A 21,244-nucleotide genomic window follows, 5' to 3' on the forward strand; every position below is an offset into this window, starting at 1 on the left:
GTGGGGGCATGCAATAAAAATAGTTCCAATATACAAAAAAAGGTCCTATAAATGACCCTGCAAACTACCAACCTATCAGTTTGCTCTCATCAATTGGTAAACTGTATGCTGGTTTTTTACTTCAAAAACTATCAAACTGCATTGTTGTTTATAATGACTCTTGAAATATTATTGATGCAGATCCAAGAAGAAAAAGATATAGAAGGATTAAGAATAAAAGGATTTACTTACAAATACAGAGCTTTTGCTGATGATATAATGTTTATAAATGAAAACCCCATACAAGATACACCTTTGCTGTTAGCTAAAATACAAGAATATGGGGAGTTGGCGGGACTTTGTATTAATAGAGAAAAATCAAAAATTCTGTGTAAAAATATGCAGATAAACAAGCAACAAGAATTACAGAGACTAACAGGCTGTGAAGTCACCTCCAAGGTAAAATATCTGGGGGTGGAGATAACAATGAGGAATATTGATCTGTTTAAAAATAATTATGAGAAACTATGGCGTAAAATGGATGAAGACATGCTAAAATGGAACAAGCTTAATTTGTCATTGTTGGATAGAATAGCTGCAATTAAAATGAATATCTTACCAAGAATAATGTATTTGTTTCAAACTATTCGTATTGTGAAGGATAGTAAACAATTTGATAAATGGCGAAGAAAAATTTTAGAATTTGTGTGGGCTGGGAAGAAACCAAGGATTAAAAAGAAAATTTTGACAGATGCAAAAGAGAGAGGTGGATTTCAATTACCGGATTTAAAATTACCGTATATACTCGAGTATAAGCTGACCCGAATATAAGCCGAGGCTTCTAATTTTACCCCAAAAATCTGGGAAAACTTATTGACTCTAGTATAAGCCGAGGGTGGAAAGCGCAGCAGTTACTGGTAAATTACAAAATTAAAATACTGGTAGATACCAATAAAACGACATTAATTGAAGCAGTAAACTATTGTTCTGCAAGTAGAAAAGAGGGTCAACCTAAACAATATGGTATCAACAATATAAACAACCTACATTTAAATTATTAATAAACTTTGTGTGACTCTTAGTTATCTACTCTGTAGAACAGCAACAACAGCCACAGTTGTTCTGAGACCACAGAATGCTTATTTAAGAATGGATATGACCCTCTGTTCTAAACTTAGACCATCTAGCCCAACATCTGTCTGGAAGCTGCTCTACTTCAGTCACAAACCCTCTCAAAAGCAGTCAAGTAGCACCTTTAAAAACAACAAAGTTTTATTCAGGACGTAAGTGTTTGTGTGCTCTAAGCACACTTCATCAGACAATAGGATGGAATGGGAAGCAGTCCTAAATATAGAGAAAGTGGGCAATGGATCAGCATGCAAAATCATGGAGATGTCCCCCAAAACAGCACAGACACCGATTTAAAAGCAAGAGTTTAGTTCCATCTTTAAAATTACCAGATTTGGGCTGAACCAAAGGGTTTTTTTGAGCCACAGGCCCAGTGGGCTCTTAGAGCAAAAGTTTATGCTTCAAATCTGGTAGTCTGAAAGGCGTCGCAGGACACTGTTTCTTTCGGCTGCCACAGGCGAAGGAAACTGGAATTTCCAAGCGGCAGGCAGGCAGCTGAAAGCCAAACACCCCCAGGAGTTCCTTCCTTCGGCAAGCCGACCCGACAGAGAAAGCGTGGCCTTTATTCCTCCGACTTCTGCCGAGCCGCTTCAGAGGGAGTCAAGGACCCAACAATTAACCCCTTGCTTCCCGGAGAAGGGCCGTCGCCTCCAGCCACCTCTCTCCAACAAGCAGGCGGCTCAGCGAAAAAGAAAAGTGGGAAACGGACGATCCTCTCGCAAGGGAGATCGAGAGCGACACGGGAAGCGAGGGAGTGGCGGCTTCATTCTCCTCCCCGGCTTTTGCAACCCTGAGACTGAGAAGTCGCTAGCGGGGGGCTGAAGAAGGGAGGCTGTGTCTGCTTGCAACGAGGAAAGGGGGAAACGTTGAGCCGCGCAGCTCAAAAGCCTGCTGCGGATTCTCGCTCTTTGCCAAGCGCGCCCAGGGAAAAAAAGAACTCGGTGGAACTTCGCTCGAGCGTTGTGCGTCTTGGCGCACGTGGAGAAGAGAAACCAGAAGCGCTGGGCGAAGCGCGCAAGAAGCTGGTGGGGCTCTGGAAGCCTATTCCTCAGGGCCGGAGAAGGGGGAGGGGGATGCGCCCTCCGTGCAGAGTCTCTCCACGCATGTTACCTTTGTACCTAATAAGCTAGGAGCAGAGGGAATGAGGAGGAATGCTGCCTCGGAGAGGGCCGATGCTTGCCTGTTGCACTGATTATTCAGCGGCTATCTCCCGCTGGAGCCCCGGGCGTGCCCTTTGGCTGGCCGACCCGCTGGCGGCTTGTTCCCTGCACTGTTGCACATCCCCCCCATCTCCTCTCCCTCCTCCTCTCGGCCCGGCCGGATCCGGCTTCCCCACCTCCCCTTCCCAGGAGGCACCTGCCGCGGGCTCTTCGGGGCCGGGCCTGGGAAGCGGCAGCAACACGGCCATTGTTTGGGACCCCCCTTGGCAATGCGGGGGGCCCCCCAGACCCCCCAGACCTGGGGCAACCCGCCCCCCTCCCTACGCCACTGGCTGTGGGTGTTTGCGGGGAGGTCCCCGCGGGTCAGGCGACTATTTCCTTCAGGCACCGCCACCCCTCGTTGGTAAAAGAGATGAAAATGCCTCTGTGTAGGGGAGGGGAGGGAAGGGAAGCAGCGTCCCCTGATCTCGCCGGCTGACCGAGGGAAGGGTGGTGGGAAGGGAGCAGCAGCTGGGACTGAGGGAGCCCCGAGCGGCTCTCCCTGCCTGCCCTTCCCGCCACCCAGCCTGTACTCACCACCGCCTCAGCTGGGAATATCCCGCCCCGCCAGGCCGAGGAGCAGGAAGAGCGCCGGCGGCGGCATCAACAACAAGAAAGCACGGAGGGCAGAATGGGCCCAGCCGCTGAAAGCGGCCTCTAACCAGGGCGGGAGGCGGCTGTGCGTGAAGCGCCTCACGTCTCGCCTTGCTGTGGAGCAGCGCGCCTGGTTTGAACCGCTGCTGCTCCCTGCTCTCCCCGCCCGCCTCACGCCCGCCATCTCCCCGCCCGCCTCACGCCTGCCTCATGCCCGCCATCTCCCCGCCCGCCTCATGCCCGCCTCACGCGTGACTCGAGTATAAGCCGAGGAGGGGGTTTTTCTGCCCAAAATTTGGGCAGAAAAACTCGGCTTATAGTCGAGTATATACGGTATATCAGGAAGCAGTTTGTTTAGTGTGGATAAAAGAATGGATAAGGCTGTTAAACAAAAAACTTTTAGTGCTGGAAAGTCACGGAAATAAATTTGGCTGGCACGCGTATTTGTATTATGGAAAAAAGAAGATGGACGGTTTTTTCTCTCACCATTATATAAGAAATAATTTGTTAAGTACATAGATGAAATATAAGAAGTATGGAGATGAGAAAAGACCGTTATGGATAGTACCAGCTAAAGTAATAAAAATAACAGCTGAGATAGGTGAAGAAAAGTTGTTGTCATATAGTCAATTATTAAAAATACAAAGTGGCAAAATAGAACGGAAAACTGCTGAAGAGCTGAATAATAAATATGATTAGTTTCAAATGCAACAAATAAAGAGTTTTGTGGAGAATGACATTAAAACTGAAGGAATAAGGAAAGATCAAACAGAAATGGAAAAATTTCTGCTTGGAGACAATGATAAATTAATTTCAAAAGTATATAAATTACTTCTACAATGGTCTACAGAAGATGAAGTAGTGAAATCTCAAATCATTAAATGGACAATTAATGTAAATAAAGAAATACAGATGGAAACTTGGGAATATTTGTGGAAGAACTCTATGAAGCTTTCAACATGTCAGAGTATTAAAGAAAACTGTTTTAAGATGATGTATAGATGGTATATAACTCCTAAAAAATTGGCAAAGATGAATAACAAGATGCCAGACAGATGTTCAAAATGTAAAAAGCATGAAGGTTCTTTCTACCATATGTGGTGAACTTGTGAAAGAGCTAAAATGTTTTGGCAGGTGATTCAGCAAGAGATTTCTAAGATCTTGGGATATGAATTTAACAAAGTTGCAGAGACTTTTTTGTTGGGATTACAAATGGAAACATTTCCAAAAGAAGATAGAACTTTAATCTGGTACTTGCTCTCAGCTGACATTGTATGTGCAGTTGTGGAAGCAAGAAAAAATACCAGAGAAATGGGATTGGATTGTTAAAGTTATGACATGGAGTGAAATGGATAAGTTAACAAGAACTTTAAGAGACTATGATTTAGACGTATTTAAGATGGAATGGAGGAAGTTCAGAAGATATGTAGAAAAAGAATGGAAAATAAAAGGACATTGGACAATTTTTGATAATGATTAAGGATAAGTGGGAGGAGGATATGAACTTTGGTTCTTATTAATTAGGGGTACCTTTTATAATGATGTTTTGAATGTAGTACACCGGTAGGGGTCAAGTAATGGGGGTAGGGGTAGGTAGAAAGTAATATATGGGATAGAGAAAAAAAGCAGTTATTAATGATATAAGAAATTGAATATATTGCCATATGTTACTAATAAAATTGTTTGAAACAAAAACTATCAAATTGGATAGAATCAGAAGGTATTTTATATCCTGAGCAAGCTGGATTTAGAAAAGGTGTCTCAACAATGAACCATTGTCTTGTATTGAGTCATTTGGCTGATAAATATTCATCTTATACAGGAGGCTGCTTATATGCTGCCTTCATGGATCTAAGAACTGCCTTTGACTCAGTCCCCAGGCTCCAGCTCTGGCTTAAACTAGCAAAACCCTCAATTGATAAAAGGTTGCTTTGGTTGATCTCCAAACGATATGAGAATCCTACTGCCCAAATCCGCTGTGAGTTGGATGGCCAGCTCACCAACACTAACCCTTTGTTAAAGGGTGTTAAACAAGGCTGTCTGTTAGCACCTACCCTTTTTAACCTTTACATAAACAATATGATCCCATATATAAAGGAAACAGCACATCATGCTCCAGTACTGGCTGGGCAGGAAATTCCCATTTTGCTTTATGCAGATGATACAGTCCTTTTGTCGAGATCAGAAGTGGGACTTCAGAAAATTCTAGAATCATGTATAGGGTATTGCACTCAAGAGGGGCTATCAATAAACTATACTAAATAAAAAATAATAGTCTTCTCAAACAATTCCTCCTGTAAACGGAAACCCTATTATGTCATGGATGAGAAAATAGAACAGGTGACCCAATTTAAATATCTGGGAGTGACATTCAGTCACAATCTATATTGGAAGCCTCACATCAATGCAGCTTCAGAGATTGTTAAAACAAGCTCAAACGCTATCCTTAGATTTTTTTTTCGGGGGGGTGGGGTGTTCAGTATGTACCAATGGCCATTGCAGCTTTTAATGCTAAAGTAACTTCTCAGATTTTATTTGGCACAGCCATTTGGATTAATGCAGTTTCTAAATCCCTTGATTGTATACTTATTCATTTTCTGTGCAGGATAGCAAGGGTTCCTAGGTGTGTGGCTGGAACTGCAGATAGAGTGGAATTTGCCAATACTCTTTAGAGTCTAGAGCCTGGATTGCAGTTTTTAAATTGAGACTGAAGTCCTTTATTTAGCACCAAATGCCCAAGGTGGCCTCTTACATCTCCTAAGAGAGGACAGTTTCAAAAATGGTTGGGAAAGATATCTAGATGCTAAATTTGAGTTATTGGGCTTTCTTTCCACAGCCTGGAATGATTTAACTTACCAGGAAGCCTTGAAGCAAATTAGAACGAAGGTAATCAATCTTGACCAGGCCAGTACTTTAGATTGAGCAAGACGCGTATGTTCCACTCTGGCCCTAGGTATTTCTCCTCCTGAGTCTCTTCCTTTGTATACTAGATTCCTAAAAACACCTAGTCATATCCGTGCTTTCACTCTTGCTAGGCTTAATTCTATTGCTGAGCTGACAGGTCGGTTTTCGAAAGTCCTGTACTCGGATTGCTTATGTGATTGTGGGTCTGGAACTGTAGAAAAACTTGGCCATCTTCTATTATTTTGTCATCAGTGGTTGATTCCTAGATCAATTTGGATAACTCCTGTTCTTATCAAACACCAATTACTAACTGAACTTTGGGTGGTCCCCTACTTGTTGGCAGATGTCAATCCTGAAACCACCTATTTTGTTATAAAATATTTAACAATAATTTAATCTGTCAAACAGCAAATCTGGATTGATATGATTGTAATAGAATCTGGTATGTATTTGACTAACATGATGATTTTAGGTGAACTATCGGTTTTATTAGAAATTCCTGTTTTAATATTTTATTCACTTTTAGATTTGATTATTTTGACTAATTTTTGAATTTTGTGAATATTGTGAGTAATGTTCTATATCCATATATGTTTCGATAATTGATATATCCTGGTTGAACTTAAGACCTTTGGTCATGGTGTCAGCGAAGGTTCATTGAAGTTCCCAAAATGAGCAGACTTAGTTATTTGAAACAAAGTTGCGTTTATTGTATTCTCCAAAGTTACTTCAGCATGAGAGGCATTGGAACTGATGGCTAGCAGTTCGAGTCATTGGTATTTAACAATATACATCAAAGCTTTCACAACTATCCCCCAATTCCCAAAACAAAAGGCTGTCTTTGCATGTGAGACATTTCACACAGCTCCCCCTTATCTTCTACAGTTGGTGGTTACATTTCCTGGCGGCAATGTCCTTGCTGCCTCTAAGGGGGAGGTGAGAATCTGCCAGACACTTTCTACTTCAAAGACTGGCTAACAACCTTTGATATTCCTGGGAAGCTACTTTTGGGCTAGCCCCTACTTGCCCCCCCCCTCCACTACTCTACTAGTATGGGTTAGTAAGCATATATCTTTATTAATCAATATGGTTAGTGATCAGTATTCAAGAAGAGTATCAATGAACAGAGTCTGACACATGGAAGCTAATAAAGAAAAGAAGATTATATGCATATCTAATTCCCATCTACAAAAAACAAACGGCATTGACACTATTTGAAGTGAGAAGGAAGAGGTCTTCCAATGAATATTCATAAATCCCATTTTCTAGTTCCCTTCCTAGTCACTGCCCTTGTTCTGTTTGTATGTATACCTTTTTAAAAGTTTCATATTTTACATTGTTATTTGTGAGCTTTCAGCCCTGCATCTCAAAGCCACAGCAGTTGGAGTGGATGCATCTTGTCTACTTGGTATGTTTGTACATTACTCTTCCTTAAAGGAGTTCAGGGCAGAATACATGATTAGAAATGATAGATATTCAATAGAAATGCAACAAACAAACAAATAAAGTTTCTTTTACTCCTGTATTAGCCTCACAGTAACCCAGTGAGGTAAGTCAGGCAGAGAGCAAGAGAGAATGTCAAAACCAAGAAACATAATGATTCTTATCTCTAACTCATACACCTCAACAAATATACCCATGAACATTAGGAAACCATGCAGTTCACCCCTGGTATTTCATGTGATTTTATAACTTCTTTTGAGGCGCCAGCTTGCCTCCTGCTTTTCCAAGAGAACTGTATCATACTGTGGACTGAAACTAGTCACCTTTTGGGGAACCAGTATGGTCTAGCAGTTAAAAGGTTAGACGAGTATCTGTAGGGCTTTCTTTAAAAGGAAAATGCCCAGGTGGAACTCATTTGCATATTAGGCAAGACCCCCTGGCACCACCATTTTCCACACATGGCTTTTTTGCAGAAAAAGCCCTGGATGAATTAATTTGCATATTAGGTCCCACCCCCTGACACTAAGCTAGACAGAACTGTGTTTCTCTGCATTCCTGCTTGAAAAAATAAAGCCCTGAGCATCTGTGAAACTCAGATTTAAATTCCCACTCTGCTTGTGAGCTTGCTGCATAACCTTGGGCCAGTCACACACTCTTAGTCTAATCTACCTCACAGGGTTGTTGTGAGTATCAAATGGAAGAGAGGAGAATGATGCAAGCCACTTAGGGTCCCCAATGAGGAGAAAGGTAGGATATAAATAAAGAACATAAAACAGATAGCTATTTTGTCCACTCAGCCTTGCTTAAATTCCTCCTTGCTGTAGCCCTATCACACTTGGCTTTTGACTCTGCATGTCCTATGATCCCCAGACCTTTTCGTTTTTTTATGGTCAAAGGAAACTCCACCCTTCCTTTATTGCTAGCAGAAAGGTTGTGGAATTCAAATTTATGGATTATGCCTAGATGTCTGAAACATATCACCAGTGTTTCTACTGTTCTGTAGGATTCCGGCTTGCTTCTCATCAGGTCTAAGACCTGGATTTGATTGACAAACCCTTAATCAGCTTAAGACCAAGAAATCTGTTCTCATATGAATTTGCCTGATCTTTAAGATAAGTCATGTCTAATGTTCAGTGATCAAGTTGTGAACCAGAAACTTTCCACATGTGAATCTCATTCCTGCCATGAATTCACTCAGTGGCTAGTGTCACATTCTCAGGGTGCAGGCAGGCAGGAGTCCAAAGCCAGTCCAAGGTCAAAGTCCAGGAAGTCAAGCAGGAGCCAGGTCACCAATGCAGAATCACAAACCGGAATCAGAAGTCAATGTCCAAAAACCAAAAGTTCAAGGTGCCAGGGAAATCAAACAAGTCAGGATCAGGAAGGAGCGTGGATGCAAGCCAGAGAATAGACTTGTTGCTTCCACAAGGTTACCAGGTTCTGGGTGGGAGCTATATGGGAGTCTCAATCAGCCTGCTCCCTGGGTGGCAGTGACTCTGCTAGAACTCAGGGCTGAGAGATCTGAAGCATCAGCATGCCTCATGTCTTCGCTCTGGAAGTTCTTTCCGGAGCTTGCTTCGAGATGGGAGGAGAACTTGGAGGAGATTGATTGTCAGCAGCTGACACTGATGCCTGGAGAGTGATTGATGGGCCAGCTGTTGTTTGTTCAGCTAAGGAACTGGCTGGCAACTCTTCCAGGTCTGTTAACCCTTCCAGCTCCTCCTCATCAGGGCTCATGACAGCTAGCATATACATAATGATTCTAGGACCATCCAAATATGGCTGCCAGAGATAAGATGATGAGGCAGGGTGGAAAGGTATACAGCTCTGGTGTTTTGGCTCCTGTAATGAAATTTGCTGGTGCTTAGCACACCCTGCATTTGCAATACCTAAGGGACTGACTGGCTAATATGCTGCTGGGGGAAGGTGTGATACAGACTTTAAGAACATGGCGAGCTCCCAACTTCCCAAAAAGACAAAAGAGGCACTGCTTACAACTCCGGCGAGCTGAGCCTGGTGCCAACACAAAGGACTGCTGCGACTACGGCCTGGATTGTGAGTGGGGCTGAGTGGTGGGGGGAGTGCCGGGGTGCTGGTGGTGGCCAGGCACCAGAGAGCGAGGTCGGCCATGGGACATGGGGTTTTGGCTGAGAGAAGACATCAGCGGCGGCCAGACTGCTGGTCGAAACACAAAGGAAGCGATGGAGAATTCCCAGGCTACTGGGGAAGCGGTGCTTCTATCTGCTACACAATAAATCGACGAGTCACGGCTGGCAATAGCCACGGCTGGCAACTCCATAAACAACTGTTTAGACACTGGCCTGACCCATTGCTGCTGCTGTTGGCAGGGCCTCTGGGGATCCTGACTGCGCAGCGAGGAGGCACGAGGGGGGCATTTACCCCCCCACCCCCCAGGTCTGCTAGGTTGTACAGAAGGGACGTCTGACACAAAACCTGCGCTGGAAAAAACGAGGAACTGGAGACATTGCACTGTGCAATCGCACTTTAAGGACATTACAGTTAATATCTGCACTTTAGAGACACAGCAGCACTTTATCTTACCACAATATCTACCTCCAACTGCCTCCAAGCTGCTAATCTTCAAAAGGAACTAATGATTAGATTTTTAACTAATGTGGATTTATTAATTAATTGGCGATTTGATATAAAATATAATTTTTGGCAAATTAATTAAGGGTGTTTAAATTGTTAGGAGGGTCTTATAATTAATGAGCCAGCAGATTTAACTTAATTATTTTTAGCTATTTAATTTAAAGGGGAATTTTTGGGTTGGGCTTAACTTGATTAGTTAACCATTGGAATTGGCAGATATTGATAAATCAAGGGAATTGGATTGGCAAGGGCGGAGAGGGTTGGGGAGTTAATTAATTGCAGGGTGGTGAGTTGTGTTTACATCTGACCTAGGCTGAGGCGGAGACCAATGGGGGATGACCGGCCTGGGGATTCCAGTACTCCTGGGGAGGGGAAGGTATGACTGTGAGAACAGACATTGGTATAAAGGAAGGAGACTGAGACGTGGTACTCGGCCCCCTTCCAGTATGTGTCCCATCCCGACAGGTGACAGGTAGTGGGGCTAGGTTGAATTACTCGCCTCCGTCATTGGTGTTATGCAATGCCAGGTCCATAAACAATAAGACCTAAGTCCTCTGAGAGTTTTTGCTCGAACAGGACGTGGACCTGGCTTGCGTGACTGAGACCTGGGTGCAAGATGGAGAGACCATAGCTCTCTCCCAAATGGCTCCCCCAGGATACTCCGTCTTTCACCAATCGCAAACTAGTGGGCAGACGGGGAGGGGTGGCTCTAGTCACACCAGAGGCTTACTCCTTTCAGGCCCTCCCAGCCCCAGAGATCAATGGTATTGAGTGTGCTGGTCTGGCGTGGAATGTTGGGGAGGGATTGGCGATATGGCCGGTGTACCGTCCGCCTAATGCACCAGTCAGCGCCTTACCATCCCTGATGGAGGCTGTAGCAAGCCGGGCATTGGAGTACCCAAGGCTTGTGATCCTGGGCGACTTCAATGTCCATGCTAATGATGCAACCTCCAGTCAGGCAATGGACCTAGTGTCATCCATGGCGACACTGGGACTCTCCCAACTTGTTACATTGCCCACTCACCAGGCGGGGCACATGTTAGATTTGGTTTTTGCGGTTTGGGTTTTGATGGAAGATATTACCGCTGAATCGGTGCCATGGTCAGACCATTTCACCCTTAAGGCTCATGTGGATGTTCCACCCCAAGCCTGTTTAGGCGGCGGGTTTATTTTGGCTCACCCGCAGAGCCTGATGGACCCTGAGTGGTTCCAAATGGCTCTACAGGATCCCTGGCCCCCTGGCGATTCTCTTGATGACCTGGTGGAGTCTTGGTAGGGTCAGCTCTCCAGAGCCATTGCTCCTCAGTGCCCTCTGCACCCTCGTGTTAAGCTGGTACCATGGTATACCCAGGAATTACGGCAGCTGAAACGAGGGCTCAGACGGTTAGAGAGGCAATGGCAGCGTGCTCGAGATGAAGCAACTAGAACATCTTATAGAGAGTTTATGAGGTCCTATGAGATGGCAGTCAAAGCCACAAAGAAGACCTGCTTTGTGGCCAAGATTGCATCTGCAAGTTCATGCCTGGCACAATTGTTTAGGACAATTCAGAATCTTACAACACTGCCACAGGGCAGACCAAAAGCTAGGGAATTGGAGATTGGCTGTGAGGGTTTTGTGGAATTTTTTGCAGATAAGATCTCATCGCTCCGCTGCGACCTCCCTGCCACATTGGAAACAGTACCTGAACTCGTGGCCCTGTGCCTGTCTTCTGGACCAATTCTAGATTGCTTTGACATGCTCAGTCTGGAGGAAGTTGACAGAATCCTCTCCACTTAACGCCCAACAACTTGTGATCTGGACCCATGTCCCTCCTGGCTAATTAATTCTTGCCAGAGAGAGCTTAGATGTCCTATACGGGACATCGTAAATAGATCCCTCTTGGAAGGGCTTTTCCCAACACCTCTTAAAGAGGCTGTGGTCCACCCTGTCCTGAAAAAAGCTACATCAGATCCGGCCGAATTGGCACATTATCGGTCGGTCTCAAATTTACCCTTTTTGGGTAAAATTATTGAGAGGGCAGTAGCATTCTGGATGATGCTTCCGTTTTAGATCCCCACCAGTCCGGCTTTTGCCCAGGTCATGGGATGGAGACAGTGCTGGTGGTCCTGGTGGATGACCTGCAGTGACATCTGGATCGAGGCGGCTCGGCGGTACTGATGTTGTTAGACCTATCGGCTGCATTTGATATTGTCGACCATCAGTTGCTGACCTGCCGCCTTGCCGATGCAGGGATTCAAGGGTTGGCCTTGCAATGGCTTTCCTCTTTTCTTGATGGTCGGGGACAAAGGGTGGCGATTGGGGGTGAACTGTCCCAGAGGCACCCGCTTAATTATGGGGTGCCACAGGGGGTGATGCTCTCCCTGATGTTATTCAACATCTACATGTGCCCCCTTGCCCAGATTGCCCGGAGGTATGGGTTGGGCTGTCACCAATATGCTGATGACACCCAACTCTATCTACTGATGGATGGATGGCCTGACTGTGTCCCAAAAAACCTAGACCTAGCATTGCAAGCTGTGGCAGGCTGGCTCAGGCTGAGTAGGTTGAAGTTGAACCCAGCAAAGACAGATGTCCTTTGCCTGAGTCGCGGCGGTCTGGGCAAGGAAATCCCCCTATCAGCATTTGACGGTGTGCCATTGCAAATGGCATGCAAGGCCAAGAGCTTGGGGGTGCTGCTGGAGCCTGCCCTGTCAATGGAGGCCCAGATAGCAGCCACCACTAAATCCACTTTTTTTTCATCTTAGGCAGATGAGGCAGCTCATACCTTTCCTGGAGTGTGGCGACCTAGCAACAGTGATCCATGCGACGGTCACCTCGAGGTTGGACTACTGTAATGCTCTCTACATGGGGCTGTCCCTGTGCCGAACTTGGAAACTGCAGCTAGTGCAGAATGCAGGGGCCAAGCTGTTATTGGGGCTCCTTAGATGGGAGCACATACAGCTGGGGCTGTGGGAGCTGCACTGGTTGCCAATAGTGTACTGGATTCGGTACAAGGTGCTGGTTATTACCTTTAAAGTACGATATAGCCAATGACCTGCCTACCTTAGGGACCATCTCTCCCCATATATTCCCCAGAGGATACTGCGATCTGGTTATCAAAATCTATTGACAATCCCCAGGCCGAAGGAGGCTGAACTGAAGTTACTAGAGAAAGGGCCTTCTTGATCTCAGCCCCCCCACTGGTGGAACCAATTGCCAGAAGAGGTGTGGGCCTTGCTCAGTTCTGCAGGGCCTGCAAGACTGCTCTTTTTCAGCTGGCCTTTTACTTAATGATCTTACAGCATATTGTTGAATGAATACCGTCGCCACGGAAAAACTGTATAATGTATAACATCAAGATTTTAATATAAATCTAATCTTAGAATGCTTTTTAATTACAATGATGATTAATTTTATAAATGTTTGATTGGGTACATTCAAGAAGGTGTGTACAATGTTGGAGAGGAGAGAAGAGAACAGGAATGTAGGGTGTGAACCGTTAGAGCTATTGCGTAGCTGAAGGCTTGAACCACAGTTTTTTTAAACCTTCATCTTAATCTCACCTTTCTTCCCAATAGGAACCCTCACATCATTCTCCTTCCATTTTATCTCTTTGACATCTCTGTGACATCTCTGTGAAACCCACCCTCTGAGGTAGGTAAAGCTGAGAGGATGTGACCAGCCAAAGGTCACCCAGCAGACTTCCCTGGCAGAGTGGGGACTCGAACGTGGGTATTCCAGGTCCTAATCCGACATTCTAACAACTACACTACTTTACACATAGTGATTAAAATGTGGAATTCGCTGACAGAGGATGGGAAAAACAGCTTTAAAAGAGGATTAGATAGATTCATGAAGGACAGAACTGTCAATGGGTACTAGCCAACTAGTACTAGCCAACAATGGGTACTAGCCACCGTTGGGGGAGGGACGGTGGCTCAGTGGTAGAGCATCTGTTTGGGAAGCAGAAGGTCCCAGGTTCAATCCCTGGCATCTCCAAAAAAGGGTCCAGGCAAATAGGTGTGAAAAACCTCAGTTTGAGACCCTGGAGAGCCACTGCCAGTCTGAGAAGACAATACTGACTTTGATGGACCAAAGGTCTGATTCAGTATAAGGCAGCTTCATATGTTCATATGTACGCATAATATGTATTGTTTTAATTGTTGAAGTACCTGCGTTGTGAGCCGCCCTAAGCCTGCTTTGGCGGGGAGGGCGGGATAAAAATTAAATATTATTATTATTATTATTATAGGTGTTGCTGCAGCCCTTTGCCAAGGTAGTAGGAGAGTTGGTTTATATACCCCGTTTTTATGTACCCTAAGGAGTCTCAAAGTGGTTTACAATCCACTACATAGATCTGGTTAAGTACAAGAGGCAGAATAGCATGCAGTTGTCTGGCTCTAGAGACTTCCCTACCTGCCCAGGTTGGACTTCAACTCAGAATGCCCTCCAATGGATCCAAGGCAGGAGAAACTCCTAACTGGCCACTCATCCTTAGCATATCTTTTTCCATATGCGTATACCATTTCTAAAACAAGTCTAGCATGTTAAGCCATGTCAACACATTGTTGTTACAGACTGGAAATCAGATCAAGTGTTTCAAATGGAACCAGTGAAAGAGGGACACGTTGCCCTAGAAAAGCATATGAGAAGATTTTATGCTGCCATGAGGTTCTCTGTCTGCATTTTGGAAAGTGGAAACAAGAACATAGAAACAGGTGAAATGTCTTTATGCTCTGTTACCTTAAAGAACTGTGAACATATTATTTCAGTGTAGCCTGGGACCCCAGATTCTCATCTGAAGAAAGAGATGAATTTATTTCTTTAGGGTGTGAAAATATTGTCAGATGGGTGTCTGGAACAAAATTATGGAAAAATGGTTTTGTGAACAAAAGGGAATTACAATATTATTAATGCATGTTATTTGACCCAAAGAAAGTCCTAGAACTATTAATAGATATGGTAACATTATATCATATAATGAACATGCTGTACTTGTTACAAGTGTGGTGTACTTGTTAGTGTGTCAGATATGGAGACACATGTTCAAATTATTCTGCGCCACTTAGTTACTGGATGACTTTGGGCTAATCATTCTCACTCAAATATTCTCATGTGGAGATCTGAGTGAAACATATTGGAGCAATTCCTGTTATTAAATTATTGATATAAAATACACGTCTGCCTTTCAGTTTCTTGATCAAGGCAGGGTCCAATGAAAAGATTGAACTTTAATAATAATCTTTATTAAATTTAACAGAATGAGATTAACATAGTAATCAAGTGGTGCTCTTTAGGATTAGGCCTGAGTAGACTTCTCCGGCTCTCTCGTTTCCTGGAAGTTAATTTTGAGCTGTATTCCAACTCTCCTGAATTATGGTTTTAGGAGGAGAAAATTGGAAGTGTTCCTGTTGGGGTGTATTAAATAATAACTGGAATACTGTGTAGAGAATATAGTTAGACATTTCCACTGGAGTAACAGTTTTGATAGGAAGTTACTGAACATCTGTTGATATGAAAATTTCACCTTCCAGTCGGATTGAATCTCTGCATTGGCACATGCAAAGATTTTTTTAAAAACATTTCTCTATCAATTCTTCTCTTCCTTCAAGGAGTTCAGGGTGGCATATATGATTCTCTCTCTTCCACTTTGTCTTTGTGAGTTAAGCAGTGAAAGCATGACTAACTTGGAACTTGAATCCTGGGCTCACTGTTTCCAGTTCGACATGCTAAGCAAAAGATCACAAAAACTGTCTCTTTACCCTAATGTTGCTTAACAGGCTTCCTCGGGAGGTAGTGGTGGGTTCTCCTTCCTTGGAGGTTTTTAAACAGGGGCAATGACAGCAATTAAGATCCTGTGAATTTAGGGGGAGGTGTTTGTGAGTTTCCTGCATTGTCAGGGGGTTGGACTAGATTACCCTAGAGGTCTCTTTCAACTCTATGATTCTATGCTTCAATGCATTTGTGACTTAACTGTAATAAAATGGATTTGAAGCACAGTTAGACCAATTCCGCACTAGATCTTTAATCATGGTTTTGCCCTGTCCCCAAGCTGACATTACACTAAAATCACAGAATCATAGAGTTGGTTTCTCTGATTCTATTATTCTAGTGTAGAATGTCAATTTGGGGACAGGGCTAAACCAGGATTAAAGGTCTAGTACTAAACTGGTTTTATAATATCTAAATGATTGAATCCTTATCAGTGAAGAAAGGGATGCCACTGAATCCTGTGAGAATATTACTGGGATATCTAAATGACCTTGGTAAGAAAAAGATAACACTGGGCTAGGTTGAGGGTTATTTGTAAAGAATGTAATTCGGCTCCGCCCTGGCCGGGCCGCGCAGCGGCTACGCGCCAAGGGGCCATCCTTTGCATCCCCAGAAGGATGCAGGCTGTCGCTCATTTCCTGGGCATCCAGGTGTTTTGGAAGGGCGGGGCTGGGGCTCTATATATAGCCTCAGCCCGCCCGTTTCCATGCAGTTTGTTTTAAGCCCTCGGCCCACCCACCCACCCTGCAGTAGTACAGGCTTCGTCTGGTCATCTTATTAGGGGCTGGGTAGGTTTTTTTTCGCACTCACCTGATTGGCTGGTGGTGAGGTGTTTTTCGCCTACCTTGTACTACAGGCAGTGGTGTGGTAGTTAGGTAGGTCGTTTAATTGGTCACTTGGCAGAAGGAGATAGGGGTTTATACCCTGCTGGTGAGCACCCAGGCCTCTGCACCTGTTTAGTACAGTCATAAGAACATAAGAGAAGCCATGTTGGATCAGGCCAACGGCCCATCCAGTCCAACGCTCTGTGTCATACAGTGGCATCGATCCACAGTCGATCCACAGGAAAGACAGATGGGCTTTACGGCTCAATGTTGTATAATGTGGATCGTATTCATACCTCCCCTTAATCGCCTCCTTCTGGTGATTGGGGCTGAAGTGTAAGGGGAGGGCTGTTGTGGTCTGCCGGCCCGGCACTAGCCACATTCGTATGGCTCGGGCTGGGGGCAGGGTGGCTCACCCATTGGTGGACTTGGCGGGGTTGGGGGAAGACCCCAGGGCTTGTCCCATAGTTGTTTATCTTGCCGAATTAAGTTGTAGTTAATAAAGTGGCCCTTTCCCCCAATAATTCTGTGTCAGCCTCTTCATTCCGACTGGGGGGGGGGTGCAATTAACTGTTTAAAACTGAATAGGGTGTTTAACAGGGAGCTATCAAGGGACATCTGTTGAATTTAAAAATTGGATCCAACCAGTTTCTTCATTGGTGCAAAACAGAGGCTGGCATTCCTTTTAACTCGCCAAAAGGCTATGGTAGGGATCATGGGAACTCCATGTACAAAAGCTATGTGGAATGAGGGCATTGAGCTAGATTGATTGAAGCAGCTGGCTGGTTTCAGTCTATTGAATTATTTTTTATCTGTTACCAGCAGCTCAAATTTTGTTAGCTTCATAATGGGAACAAAGAAAGCTCACCCCAATAAGAGTGTGGGGAAATACATTTTGATATGTCATTAGTTAGTTGACGTTTGATGAGAGATATTGGGAGGAAATCTATGATTGCAATTTACCTCACCACTTTGTGTTACTTCTTTAATGGTGTGTAGTCTCTTCTCTCTTAGTGATATTTACATAGAAGACTTCTTTACACCATGAAGCCATTTTATGCTTTCTTCTTCAGTCTCTTGGTAGCACTCCTGATTGCTCCAGGTAGGCTTCATTAATGGAAAACTTCAAATAAATGTTATATGAGGAATACATTTTCTGTCAAATGACGAAAGATTATTTCATAAAAATTGTCCAGGGAAGATTTTATCTTGTAATGAGAGGACCTATAATATGTCATCATTCAAAAAAACCCCAAAAGCCACTAAAAAAGTATTATCTTGAAATTCAAGCTCTGTTATTCAAAAACAAATTGTATCTTGAATTGAGGATGTCCAAGCACAGATGGTGAGTATTATCCAGGCAAATTTAACATATTCTCTAAAGGGATCTATTTACAACATGATTTGCTCAAGTTCATATAGCATAGGAACAGGAGCAATAGAAGCATGTTTATAATGGTTTGACATGTTTAGAGTTTTTAATAGGTGTCTGTTTTTTCTTTTCTTTTTTAGTAACAAATAGTGCTGGTATTCACTTACAAGGTTGGACCAATTTCCACCAATTCTCCTTCATGTATTGGGAAAACACCCTCACCCCCAGTGCAAGAACTCAGTACTGGCCAGTACCAAGCTGACCTGTGTACTCATAGTGCACCCTGTGAATTATGTCTTGGCATTTGATCAGGGCCAGAGTGTAATCAAGGTGCACTTGCTCAGCAGCTTCCTACAGATAATATACCCACTCAACCAATTGTTCCATGTCCTCTCAGTGGATGCTTCCAGATTCACTTTTGTACCCTCAGCTTTTCTTTGCTATCTTTGGTCACCTCTGGCTTCCTGAACAACATGGAGAAGATGTTCTCAGTATATTTTTTAATTTGGTGGCTTTCAAAAGTATTCCCAGTAGTAAGGATCACAAAACATATAGGTATTGCTTCAAGCGAACTTGTTGCTGACCCTCTTTAGCAATCAAGCTAACAAGTGATAGAGATAAGGTTCCAGCCCTGACACACAGTTCACAGTCAGACACCCTAACTACAACACCCTGATCCAGTGACAGAGAGGATTTGATGCAGGTCACACAGCCCAACACTCTAAATCAGTGGTGGCCAAGCCATGGCTTGGAAGACACATGTGGCTCTTTCACACATATAGTGCAGCTCCCAGTGGTCAAGGAGGAACTTAATGCAGGGTTACTTTCAAGTAAGTGTGCTTAGCAGCAGGACCTTAGTCAGCCTCTGAGCACTGACCTGTAGTTAGGTGACTATTTCTGCTGCGTGTTAAGCAGGCAAGGAGGTGGAAATAGGCAGGCTTGCTTACTCTTCCCCTCCACTACAGAGGTTCTCCGGAGACCTAGAGTGGGGAAAGAGAGCACAAGAACCATGGGAGCCACTGGCAGGAGGGGTGGAATTAAAGAGTGTGGCACAGGGTTCTACCTTAGTTTCATAGCTTATGTAGGAGCTGTATTTATTAACCTTGGTGTCTAGGCAAATGCAGAATGATTCAAACAGTGGTCAATGATTTATATGGTAATAATTCCCCAACCTTTCCCCATGCTGGTCTTATGGGAATTGGTATTCTCAGCTTCTGTTTTTGTTTTGTTTTTAAACTCTCCTTCTAGCATGGTTGTAAGGTGCATACATACTTATTTTATCTTTCTGTGCAAGCAAAGTATTAAGAGATTTAATATAAACATGTGTGCAATATCTCAAACATCTGATGTATTTTCTATGTAGTTGTTATGTTAAGCAAGTTTTGCCACCTTTGCTCCAAACACTACACTCCGCATACTACAGCCTATCACGTATCTATGTATGCCACATACAAAAATTGATTTACCTTGTATTAATCAGCTTATCATCTATGGATTATATTTATGATGTAAGAGCAACAGTCCAGCAGCACCTTAAAGGCTAACAAAATTTTTGGCATGCTCTTTGCTTTCATGAGTCACTGTTCACTTCTTCAGATGCAGCTAAAATGTGAGTCCTTCTGTCCTTATATCTTGGAAAGTGGATAGCATTAGCCACTATTGTCATTCAGCATCTGAAACCCACTCTCTCAGCAGCTGCAAAATGATGAAAGTGAGAGGGTGCAGTGGGGTGAAGCAGCATGCTGGCCTCTCCAAATGGGCTGGCTGGATTTCTGTCAACTGATGGTGTCTCATGCCTCATTTGAAATTAATGGGGCCAGAGTAACTTGATCCATGGCATGATCCGCTGTGAATGCCCCTTCCTTTAAAACCACTTGCTTGTTTGTTTTGCACAGGATCCACAAATCTTATTACTGGTTCTATAGCATGTATAGAGGCTGGTGGCAAATGTGAGTCAGAGGACATATGTTATTTTTCCAAAACAATTGGCACCTGTGGTAAAGTGCCTTGCTGTAAAGGGTAAGTGAATGAAATTAACTATCTCATTTTAACTTCATTCATTTCCCATCTAAGGGGTATACCCCTCTCCCAGTTGTTTCACAGATGTTTGAAACCCAATTTGAATCAGTCATTATTAGTTCTGAACATTAATCATTATTAGTATCCACCAACATTTCACTCAGAATGGAGACTTGGAGAGGGAAATCAGAAACAACTGGGGAATTTTGCAGACAACTCAGATATATTCAGTTTATTTACTTCATTTATACCCTGCCTTTTCCTCTGATGGGGACCCCAAGTGACTTACAATGTTCCCCTCCATAGTATCCAAACGATCCATAATGTAACCTCAACCCATAATCAGTGTTCCCTCTAAGCTGAGATAGCGTGAGCTAGCTCACGTATTTTTAGCTTCCAGATCACACATTTTTGTCTTAGCTCAGGAAGGATGACCCCAGAGTGCAATAATTTATGCAGTAGCTCACAACTTCAATGCCAGTAGCTCACAAGGTAGAATTTTTGCTCACAAGGCATCAAGAAAAAAGGCATCAGGTTGCCAGCCATTCACAAAAATCATAAATAATCCTGTTCATTCACTGTTATTTATGAATAGGCCTGATTTGGGATGGATTTTTAAAGGAAAGTTCTAAATGCATTCCCCTAGTTTTTAGGAAGAATTTACTGAAGCTCAGCAGAATATAGCAGAAAGAGACTACTAAAGCTTTTTCCTTTCTGTTCTGTGCTCTTCCTTAGTAACTAAATGTAACTTTTTGCTACTGGACTCCAGTCTAGCTGCTCTACTGCAGACCAATACAACAACCCTCTGAAACAATTTTTTGCCTGTGATAGACCTAATCATTTGCCCAATATAACTGCTGAAATAGAAACTGCAAATGGTGACCTCTTTTTCACTGCTCCTCAGACATTTACTGTGCCCTCTTGTTTCTATTTTTGTGTTACAGTAACAAATGGGATTGAAAAGGAAAAGACCATTGTGCTGAATGGTGGCTCTGGACCATTTTTGCTCTGAGAGATGTAGCAGAAACAGGAATGAGATCCACCCCTGAATCACTGCAAAGACTGCACTGTATTGTTAATATTAAACTTCCATCATGGTGATGGTTCCTGCTACCATCAAACCTTCCAGAGATGAAATCAAACTAAGGAACTAAAATGTTCATATGTTGAATTTTACTGACTCCTTTCCTATTTTTATTACTTGAATGTTCTAAGGATGATGGTTATTCCCTTCCTGTTGTTTCAAAATTAAATGAAAATTGTGAGACCTCATATCCTGAATAAATGGTTCTCTTGCATGATCCTTCCTCACTTCTGACCTCTCACATCTCATCAGATTTTGTCCTAATTATGTGAACATAAGAACATAAGAGAAGCCATGTTGGATCAGGCCAATGGCCCATCCAGTCCAACACTCTAT

General features: G+C 43.6%; 1 long non-coding RNA gene across 1 annotated transcript; it reads left to right on the top strand.

Annotated features, from left to right (window-relative positions):
- The first annotated feature begins 14,506 nt into the window (after positions 1–14,506).
- Positions 14,507–20,892, top strand: LOC132587554 (uncharacterized). The gene is made up of 4 exons (XR_009556454.1): positions 14,507–14,562; positions 17,433–17,535; positions 19,701–19,824; positions 20,769–20,892. It is a non-coding gene; the product is annotated as an uncharacterized LOC132587554 (long non-coding RNA).
- Positions 20,893–21,244: the final 352 nt, after the last annotated feature.

The sequence above is a fragment of the Heteronotia binoei genome, chromosome 1 (genome assembly GCF_032191835.1).
Source record: "Heteronotia binoei isolate CCM8104 ecotype False Entrance Well chromosome 1, APGP_CSIRO_Hbin_v1, whole genome shotgun sequence".
Classification (NCBI taxonomy): domain Eukaryota; kingdom Metazoa; phylum Chordata; class Lepidosauria; order Squamata; family Gekkonidae; genus Heteronotia; species Heteronotia binoei.